This window comes from Notolabrus celidotus, chromosome 5 (genome assembly GCF_009762535.1).
Source record: "Notolabrus celidotus isolate fNotCel1 chromosome 5, fNotCel1.pri, whole genome shotgun sequence".
Taxonomy (NCBI): Eukaryota; Metazoa; Chordata; class Actinopteri; order Labriformes; family Labridae; genus Notolabrus; species Notolabrus celidotus.
In genome coordinates this window covers 24,187,078-24,197,803 of record NC_048276.1, presented here as the reverse complement: position 1 = coordinate 24,197,803, position 10,726 = coordinate 24,187,078, and the positions used below count along the sequence as shown (strand labels likewise).

The window sequence follows — 10,726 nt, the reverse complement described above, 5'->3', positions numbered from 1 at the left end:
CCAGCAACTTCTACCCTTAAGTTGTCATTTTGGCTGTCTTTTTTTATTTTTCTTTCACTTTAAGCACCTGTGAGGAGTTTTAAACCACTTAGGAAAGCTAGAGTGCCCCTGCCCCATCATGTGCACCTTCTACAGAGGCACCATCGAGAGCATTCTCGCACTGCGTCCTGCCGAATGACCCTCCAGCGCATCCTGAGAACAGATGAGAAGATTGTTGGTGCCTCCCTCCATGACATTTACTCTTCACGCCTCACCCAAAAAGCCCTGCGCACAGCAGGCGACCCCTCCCACCCGTCTCACAGCCACTTCAGCCTGTTGCCATCAGAAAGGAGACGACGCAGTCTCCGGGCCAGAACCAGCAGACTGAGGGACATTTTTATCCACCAGGCAGTCAGGATGCTGAACTCTCTCCCTGTTTTGCCCCCTCTTCGCATGGTGCCCCCTTCACAGACTTAACCTGGTCACTGACCCCCACCCCCCCCACCCCAAATCAACGATGAGGTCTGTCATTCTCAGGACTGAAACGCACACACTCACTTTGATTTCAAATTGCACTGTAGCAAAGTTTTAAACTGTATTTTATTATTTTTATTAGCTTACAGCTTATCTTTTTCTAGCTTTACTATGTTTATCTGTTGTTGTCATTGCTAGGGTCTCAGAGAAACACAATATCAAATCCTCAGTATGTCTGGTGCATAGTGCAGTTTTTTGACAATAAAGAAGACTTTGAGGTTTAAAAAAAAACAACAATTTGCTATTCTCTATCTGCTGTTTCTCCATGGTTCTTGTCCATGCCTGTAACTGCTGCCATGAGGTAGGGATCAGACTTTTCCACTGCAAATATCCACAAGTAGTGCCTTTACAATGTCACAACATAACAGTTTCATTTGCAGACACTTTTGTCCACAGTGACATTCATCTGAGAATAAGTACAACACAACCAGAAAGGAGAAGGTGAGTGAGTGCCACCAACTGCTTTGAGTCCAATTGAACACAGGTGCTGACGTGCAGCGCTAGAGGCAACGCAGCAGGTTTTTAAAATGAACGCCATCATCACCCACAGCGACAATGTCATTCATCATCAAAAAAAATCCTGTTTAACCTCTATCAGAGTTTTTCACAAAGAACTGGGTCTAAAACTTGAAAGGGACTCTAATGATCAAGCCTAATTGGTTAACTCATTCTCCCGCTGGGGACTATGGAGGAGAAGAGACTAGCTTAAGTGCGTAGGTGTTCCTGAAAGAGCTGGATCTTTAGCATTATTTTAAAGGTGGAAAGGGACTCTGCGGATTGAATTGAGTTAGGTAGTTTATTCCACCACAGGGGGACAACAGAGGAGAAGAGTGTGGGTGCACCAGGCGCCTTTCATTGGCTGGCAAGAGGGGTGTAGATCAGGATACAAGGTTCCACATAGGCCTGAGCTGTTTTTGTTGCTGATTCTTAATCAAGAAGTAGGGTTTTCAATCTGATGTGAGCGGGAATTTAAAGCAAGTGGAGAGATATGAACAGCAGAGTGATGTGCTGTTTTAGTTTGTTTGAAGATCAGACACAGTGCTGCGTTCTAAATTATCTACAGAGGTTTGATTGAGAATGCAGGGAGGCCCGCCATTAAGGACTTGAAGTATTCAATGCAGGAGCCTGTACCAGGAGCTGTGTTGTATGCTCCACCAGGTAGGGTCTGATCCTCCTAATGTAATAGAGGGAAAATTTGCATGACCGAGCAACAGGGGCCATGTGAAGCTTATAGGTCAGCTGCACATCAGTCATGACACTCAGGCTCCAGGCAGCTTTTCTAGGCATGATTATTGTTAATCCAAGCTGGATAATAATCTGATGATTTGTTTAAAGGGATTGGCTGGAATGACAAGATTTGACTGCTCAAATAAATCAGGATGAGATTTGTTGTCAGAAAACACTACTTAGGCAGGACAAGATCAGCAAACAGATGACATGTACCACTTTGTCCACAGGGGGCGTCTTAAAAGCCTCTTCAAACTTTCCATATCCTCTCTTCCATCATTAAGCGTGACCTTATCTGTGTGTTGGACCACAAGTTAAAGTAATTACTGACAATTTGCCTGTAATCTCCATCACAGTTTGGTCTTCTCTTCACATGACAGGGGTCTATTATCTTCTACAGCTCTGACAAAAAAATATGTCTTACCCTCCATCCTCTCAGGGGTCATAACTGTAATTTAACCCAAGTGTCTGCATTGTTTCAGCTGTTCAGATTAACTCACAGAGCCTGAGGGCAGCAGCTGGGGATTACTTGCTTGCCCTTTCTCATGCGTCACCTTTACCATGAAAAGGAACAATGTGACGACAACGTGCCTTTGACTTTCAAAAAGAGATATTAATGTTAGATGTTAATGTTAATCAAAAAAGGGAATGGACTCCATTACAAATACATCAGGAAGATTATCGAAATGTAAAGCATGGCTCCAGCTTTTAAGGAGATGGACAGAAGCCACTCCCTGAAAGTAAAGCCAAACATTTAGAGCTCCCTCTGGTGAATGGTTGACGTATAGGTTATAAAGCCTGCCTTCTCCATGTTAACTGATGGAACATGGGTCAAACTATAAAATCTAAATACATGTCAAACATTTTTTTTTCTGACATGGTTTCTGTCATAGGAGCTCTTATCATGCTGATTTATGTGCATGTTTTAAGAAAAAAAGGGGATGTGACGTCATGATCGACAGCTCTGTTGACCAATTATGCTCCTTCAGCGTTCTCTACCAGAGAAATGCAAGTTTTCTATTGTCGGAGAAAGGCATATTAATCAGAGCAGGCGTCAACAGGTCAGAGATTTCAGAGGCCAATAAAGACAACATGGATGACAAGCTCATCATGGAGGTAGAAAACAGTTGAATTACCACAGGAAATCCTCAGTCTGGTAACTCCAGCTGTCTGTGGGTGCTGCACCGTGCTGAGCTCTAAAACGCAGCCAGTGAGTGTTGATGGATGAGTGAACTGGAACCGGATGAAACACAGATCTGGTGGAAGTCCAGCATTAGAATGGCCATATCTCCCAATTCCTTATTATCCGTGCTCCAGCCTTTATGACATGTTTCATCAGAGCGGCTCTCTGGATAGTCTTAAACTTAAATCAAAGACCTATGTTTTGAATTAAGCTTTTCATTTGGAGTTCTATCTAAGCCTCGGTCAATGTTTTATTTATCTGTTTATTTATGAGTAGATTTCTGCTGATATGGGATGGACCAATTTGAATTTGTATTGAGGGAAATTCATAGACTACAAAAACAGCAGTTGATATTACTGAGCTGAAATAATAGTTGACTCCTCCATGTGAATTCTGCAGAGATATGGAGTTACAGAATACAGGAGATCTCTGGAGAAGACCTCAGACAGGTAGAAACTGATGAATCATGCATGAAGAGTGTTGGTTATCTCAGGGTTCTTGTGGGATTCTGTCACCAGTGCTAGAGTCTGAAACCATTTTCTCAACTTGTTCGACTGGTGATTTCTGTCACTGCTGGATGTCCTTTCTGGCTGACAGAGCTGACAGCCAAACTCTTCACTCTTATTCTCGGAGCCGAGGCTATCTGTCACTGAAACACCAACATCAGCAAAGGGGTCTGAGGCTACCAAATTAACGCTGCAAAAACTTTAAATCTAACCAAGTGTATCCGTCTAACTTCTCGTCAAACCATCTCATTACAATTAATGTAAGCCAAACTGAGCTGAGTCAGGGTATAAATCTTATTTTAAGATATAACAAGCCAAAAATAATTAATTTATCCATTTTAATGTTTAAAAAATAAACAAGATTTTCTTGATCAACTTCTTGAAGCAAGATATAGAGCATGCTATTAGTTCAGGCAGGCTATGAAGTCAAGCTTGGCATAAAGAACATCAGCTGCTTTCATCTCTGCATCCAATTGGCTTATAGCAAGATAAGTGTTCTATTTAAACTGCTTTAACCTGCCTTATCTTGCTGCTTCCCCTGCAAACCGCTTTACAACCCACCTCCACCCAAGCTCCTCCTTTTCTGCTGTGTCTGATTTTACCAGTGTCATATGTATGTGTCACTGATGCCCATCCTGTTCTGGTCTTTGCTGCTGCTCTCCCTGCCTTGGCTTTTCATGTATGCACATGAAAGAGAGGGGAAATGCGCTCTCCCCACCTTTGGCATTCCACATAGGAAACTGGAAGGGCAGGGAGCTCCCAGAGCAGAGCCATACTGCCAAATATAAATAATTCCATGCGAATAATTCATTATTTTGATGAGAGTGGTCCTAACTGAACTAATATCTATTTCATGAAATTTGGTGTAAGTTTGCTGCATTGACTGCCATTTTTACTCATTACAATCAGCTAAGTGCTAATGAGTTAAAGACTATGTGTGAACTAGAATCCTGACAGGGTGAGCAGAACCCCTACAAGAAGTGTAGGGGCTCTGCTCACCTTATGGGGAATCTTACCCGCTCACTGTACATTATCTCACCTATTACCTGCCTACCAAATAAAGCTGCAAACAAGTTGAAAGAGAAAATCGCTGAAATAATATCTTTATTTGGACTTGTCACATCAATATGGCTTACATAAAGTGTAATGAGCTATTTTGACTAGAAATTACAAATAGACAAATACATTTGCAAAGATTTGAGTTACATTTCCTCCACACCTCCCTGGATCTCTTTCTTGTAAATGTCTGGTCCTCTGCCAGCCACTTTGATGTTATATCAGACACATCAACTAGCCCTAACTGCTTTTCATAGAAAAGTATTGACAGTTTGTGGTCCAAATATGAATATGCATGCTGTTTAGAATAACAGTGCACTTCTGCAGTATTTAGGTTATGTTGAAATAATGATTAAACTTTGAGATACCATCCACAGGCCTACCAGCTACACCCACATACTGAGCTTGGAACAGAAATGCTGCCACATGCAGCCAAACATCCATAAACACTGAATTAAAGTGTTGAGACTTCTTCCAGGCCATTTCACAGGAGCCACTAACCTCCACACTGAATATGAGAGCCAATGAATTATACTAAGTATAGGACTGTACGTTACAAAAAACTTAGTTGATTGTAAAGTTTGCTCCTGGAGAATAAATCTTAATTCAGAGTCCACTTACTCTGCCCAGGCCGTCCCTGACAGTTTCATTAAGTGTTCTCCTCTTAATGCAGCAGACTGAAGCCTCATTGTTGTGATGGATCAGCCTCCTATAACACAAATGGACTCTTGGGTGCACTTTGCTGCCTCTGTGCTGCCTTCAGGTGTGCCTCTTGAGCTTTTACTTCTAGAATTACTACTTACAACGTGCCTTTGTTAAAGGCCTTTCTGTAGATACAAAGCAGCAGAAACAATGAGGTCAAAAGGTTTTTAGTTTCAGGGCTGAGTTCATATTTATTCATATGTGTGCAACGTGGCCTTTGTGTGGCATTTAGTGTGACTACAGATGGAACATTTCTGTAAATAAACACAGTCAATCATTTACTACCACTCAAAATACAAACAGAAAAGCCTTTTTTAAGTGTCAATTTAATAACATCATTTTCAAGATCAGGTAAGGGCATGAATATAATCCTAGCATAAGCCTGCTATCTGACACCAGGCAGAGTTGCTTGGATTTTCAAGCTATCTATGTTTCAGAAACAAAACAAATTGTGTTTCTTTAAGGTATTAATTTCTACTGTTATTATTACGGCTGTCAAACCATTCATTTTTGAAAATTGTGATTTATTACTAAATTTCATAAATTAATCGCAATCATCGCATTGTAATTCAGGTTTGAAGTCCATATCAACAATATGAAATTGATTCTTATCAGTCTCCTGATTTGGGAATCAAATGAATGTACTGAAATGCACTTGATGAACTTGACTTTGGATTAATTATTCAAAGAAATACTGCACTGCTCCACTAGTGCGACCTGAAACCATGACTTAGAGGGAGACGGCAGATTCAAAGTGTTTGTTCTGTGTAACACAGTGTTTATAATATATACTGAGAAGTTAAAGGATAATACTGTTACACATTGAGATATTTGCGAATGTGCATGTACAAAATGTGCAGTACATTTCAATAAAGTGCATAACAAATAGAAACACCCCTCTGTGAACTTTGAGTGATGTTGGTAACTGAGGAACGTGAGGTTACTAAAGGAAGAAACTGATGAGTCAGTCTCTCCAAGACACCAAAAAACCCCCAAAGAAACATAAAAACAAGAATCCCTCACCTGAAATCTGCTCTGTCAGCTTTTGTGTGTAGTCGCCTGCATACATCAGTCAGAGCGGCTGCACCTGTATGCTTAGCTCGTAGGAGTAGCTCAAACTTGAAACACTGTGATATTTTAGTTCTGTTTGATACAAAGTGCATATTTCTTTTGATTGTTAACTGAGCCCAGGAATTTTTCAAAGAGAATTGTGTCGTTCAAACAAGCAGTGGTGATGTTATTTTCCATGGATAAACTAAGGTGTGCCGAAGTGGAAAAAATAGCAGTGTGTTAAATTTTCTGCATCATGATTAATGCTGACCGTCCTATTATTAGTTCTCCTTTTTGCCACATTACGTTTTTATGAGAGGTCAAAGAGAGGTTCTTCAGAGACTGTAAATAAAGTTGAGTATAAGTGTTATAATTTATTTAACTTCCTTTTAACAGCTGTCTTTAAAAAAAATATTTCTTTGCACTCACAAAATCCAAGATATTAGCTTAGCAATCATTGCTGATGAAGTAACTTCTACATTCATTCATATATTCAGCTTTTTTTTTTATAAGAAAACGAAAATAAAACAGGGGAAAAAATATGGCTTCTTCCCTTTTCTGAAAAAGGAGAAGTACAATTTCAAACAGAGATACTGTACGTTAGTATGTTTAAACGATAGAAGGGTGTTGGGGAAATGCATGATTTAAAACTCCCCTGCAATTCCTCAAATTTGTACTTGTTGAGGTGAGTTGTTGCATAATAAAGATTTCGGACATATGACTTATTGACATGATGATAAAAAGCTACAAAAATAAAAATACACAACAAACAAACTAATTGTAGGCAATGATATGTTGTACAAATAGTCAAAAAGCCAGAATTTTGAGTTTTAACTAAAAACTATGAACTTTTTTTGTATCTTGAAACGTAATGGTATTATGTCTTACTAGTACCTTCTCTTCTTTCGTACCAAATTACCAATCTTTTTTTATTTATTTTTATTTTTTATAATTCACCAATTAGTGTGTAAACATGAAGTGGATACAGACATACTAACAAGTACAAACATTACAAAACATGCAAGGATACCATTTATACAGATGTGAAGAGAGAGAAACAGAGGAGAAGAGAGGGGGGATAAAGGAACAAGAAAGAATATAATAAAATAAAATAGATTAAAACAACAACACAAATAAAGAGTTAATACATTGGGGGGGGGGGGGGGGGGGTTGATGTGTTTTGTGCCATTATTTCACCGGCAACAAGACAGATTTGAGAACTATAGAGTATGAGCCACAAGAAGGGGTGTTGTGATTTGTTTTGAGTCTGTTCTGAGTATATCCAAATTGCCAAGTATGCATACAGAAGGGGATAGTGGGACGCTACAGCCAAATTACCACTCTTTGTCACCTGGAGTTGGCCTACATGTTGAGGAATCGCTCTTTATATTGTTCCGTTTTCTTAGTCTGCTGGATTCATCCGACGGCCCTTGAACGCAGCACAGTGATAGCGCTGCTCCTCTGCTCCAGTCAGGATCAGGATTCACTCCGTGGTGTGCTCTTTATTGAGTTACTCACACCGGAGAACCTCTCTACAAGTTTTAACCGGGAAACAGCATCCTGTTACTCATGAGAAACGCCACATTAGTCGGATAGTCGCTTCGAAAGGGACTGAGTTTGTAAAGGACGAGATTGGTCTTTATTCGAACCCCAGAGAAGAGGAGAAGAGACCCACTGACTGCACGCTGACTGAGAGCCGTGCCGTCCCGGGGGAGCGTTTTTGTTTGGGGTTAACCTCACTGTGAATACCACTGGCGCCGTTTTTTCTTCAGCCTGGAGAGCTTTTTGAGAAATCTATCAAATACTTCCAGCCTGACGTGTTTGAGTCTGCTGGTCTGAGCTGTGATGAGGAGGGGATTGAACAGCGGTGGAGCAGCAGACGGAGACAGTGAAAGCTAAGCTTATCTCAGCGACCAACGGTGGTCAACGGCCACAGGCTCGACCACTAACACAGAGGTACACAACTCACACACTGCTGACGGTCCAGGTCTGCCCTGCTGGGCTTCACATCACTCTGAGAGATAACGCTGTGTCGGACTGTGAGGGGTGTTTAGTGGCCAGACAGAGAAATCTGCTGTGTGAGACGGCGCGCATGTGTGTGTGTGTGTGTGTATGCATGTATGTATGTGTGTGTGTGTGTAGGGGGGTATAACCAACGTCTCCCCTGCTCGTCATAGCTCGCACGAGTTGGCAGATCCTAGCCGGTAGAACAGCATGCAGGACCCGGCTCAAAATGAGGGCAGTTAAACTTTGCTTTGAGTTAAGGGCCCTCTGACAACGTGATGTTGGACATGACATGTTTTTCTATAATATTCAAGCTTTTATTGTTTTCGGCTTTAAAGCCACTGTCTGATATGCAGGGGCGTGTCAAGACTGTTTGACTTGGGTGGCTCAACTGGGGGTCCAATGCTGCGTTCAGGTGCTCCTCTGACAGTTTCAGAGTTCAGAATAAGCTTTATTGGCCAGGTATAGTTGAACACCCAAGGAATTTGACTTTCGTAAACTGTGCTCTCTTTGTACAAGGCATAAGAATAAGACATACAAATAAAAATATGATAACAATAACTTCAGCTATAAATACAAAAGAACAACAAGTAGACATGACTAATATGTAAAGGCTAAAATAATATGATAAAGTGCAGTGGTGAGTAACAGAGGTAGTTTTTACATAAAAAAAATAGTAGTTAAATAATAAAATAAATAGAAATATGGAATTCTGCTTGGAGAAATGTTGCATTGTATATTTACATGTATGTTTACAGAGAGGATTTATCTGACAGGTATGGCACTGTTATGGTTTAGAGTTCATCAGAGTGACAGCCTGGGGGAAGAAACTGTTCTTGAGTTGAGAAATCGTTCTACTGGCCTTGGTGTGTTCAAGTGCTTTCTACTGGGAAAGTCAGGTTTAACTAGGGTTGCAAAGGGGTGGAAATTTCCAGCAAATTTCCATCAGAAGTTAAGCAAGGGACATTTGGAAATATTCCAAATTGAAAATTATGGGAATTTAATGGAAAGTTATCATCCCCTAAAATCTTCTACAAAACATAAAAACATTATAAATGGTGGAATGAATTGACCAACTCCATTTGATCTGCAGAGTCCCTCTCTCCTATCAAAAGACAGCTAAAGACCCAGCTCTTTAGGAAACACTATGCACTTAGCTAGACTGTTCTCCACTGTTGTCCCCAGTGGCAGACCATGTCTTCCAGCTACAGTTGACTCGCACTGTCCTGCTCTACTCTGGGAATCTGTGTTCAGGTCTGGAGTGACCCAGCACTTGGTACTTTGGTCATTATTGTGGTGATGACGAGTTAATTGTTGATGAAGATAATGGAAGGTCTTAAATGGTTTGCTTCATTGTAGAGGTTCCTTATTTTACTATAAAAAAATAAAACACTGCTTGGCAGTACCTGCACCCAAATGGACTTGAAGCACTTTGTTACTCTTACTGATCTTGTTTCCTCTTGTCTAGATCTCTTCATGTGTTGTTCTTGTTCTCGTATGTACGTCGCTTTGGATAAAAGCGTCTGCTAAATGACATTGTAACATTGTAACATTGTAACATTGTAACATTGTAACATTGTATCATATCCAAGCACAAATAATTATTTTGTTATAAGCAGACATCCATCCAAAATAATAAAATTAAAACAGATTTATATATAAGTAGAACTTTATTAAGTGTTAAATATTTTATTGAACAATTGATTTTTTCATTGAAGTCCAAAATATGAATATTGAGCTAAATATTACTCATTCCCCTGACCAAATCCATTTAAAAATGAACAAAAATGCAATCCCAAAAAAGTCCCATTCAACATGCAAATAAAAAGTGCATGTAGGGGACGTGGTCTCAATAGCCCTGCAGTGAGCAGTGTGCTATGTGCATGTGATTGAGAAATAGCATAGATATTCGACTGTGCTTGCATGAAATCTGGTTGTTTTAGTCAGGAATATGCTAAAATATATTTTCCCCAACTATATCTAAGTTCCCTATTAAGAGCCAACCTTCAATTTAGTAAATTCCTGGTTTAGTCCTGTTTATTCCCATAAATTCCTGTTAATTCCCATGGAAAGTTTCCAACTTTGAAAATCCCCGGAATTTTGCAACCCTAGGTTTAACATTATTTGAGTGGTTTAATCATAATAAGTAATAACATATTACTTCAGTGAACACACCTGATTTATTATTAAGGGTTAAATTCCATACTTATGTTCATAGATTACTTTCTAAGGAGTCTAGGTCACTCCTTGTGGACAACAACTAATGCTGATGCCAAATTCTTACCTTCCAACTAGGAAACTTGTTTTTTCCTATGTGTCCGACACCACGTGAATGCAGCTTTTGCATCGATCACATACAGGTTCCCTTTGGCTCCCTCAGGCTTGTTGTGCTTCCTACTTTTTATTAAAGGGGTAGAAAAACTAAAGGCACACTGCAGTACTGCTGTGAAATTAAAAGGCATTAATTTACACGGTAGAATACAGA

The 10,726-nt window shown here is 40.1% G+C and overlaps 1 protein-coding gene across 2 annotated transcripts in view; it reads left to right on the top strand.

The window, feature by feature from the left end:
* Positions 1-7,671: 7,671 nt before the first annotated feature.
* arhgap32b (Rho GTPase activating protein 32b) overlaps positions 7,672-10,726 on the top strand; it is a 181,558-nt gene continuing 178,503 nt past the window's right edge. For both annotated transcript variants that reach the window (XM_034683589.1, XM_034683588.1), the window contains exon 1: positions 7,672-8,193. The gene's annotated coding sequence lies outside the window, so the exon portion shown is untranslated. The remainder of the gene's footprint in view (positions 8,194-10,726) is intronic.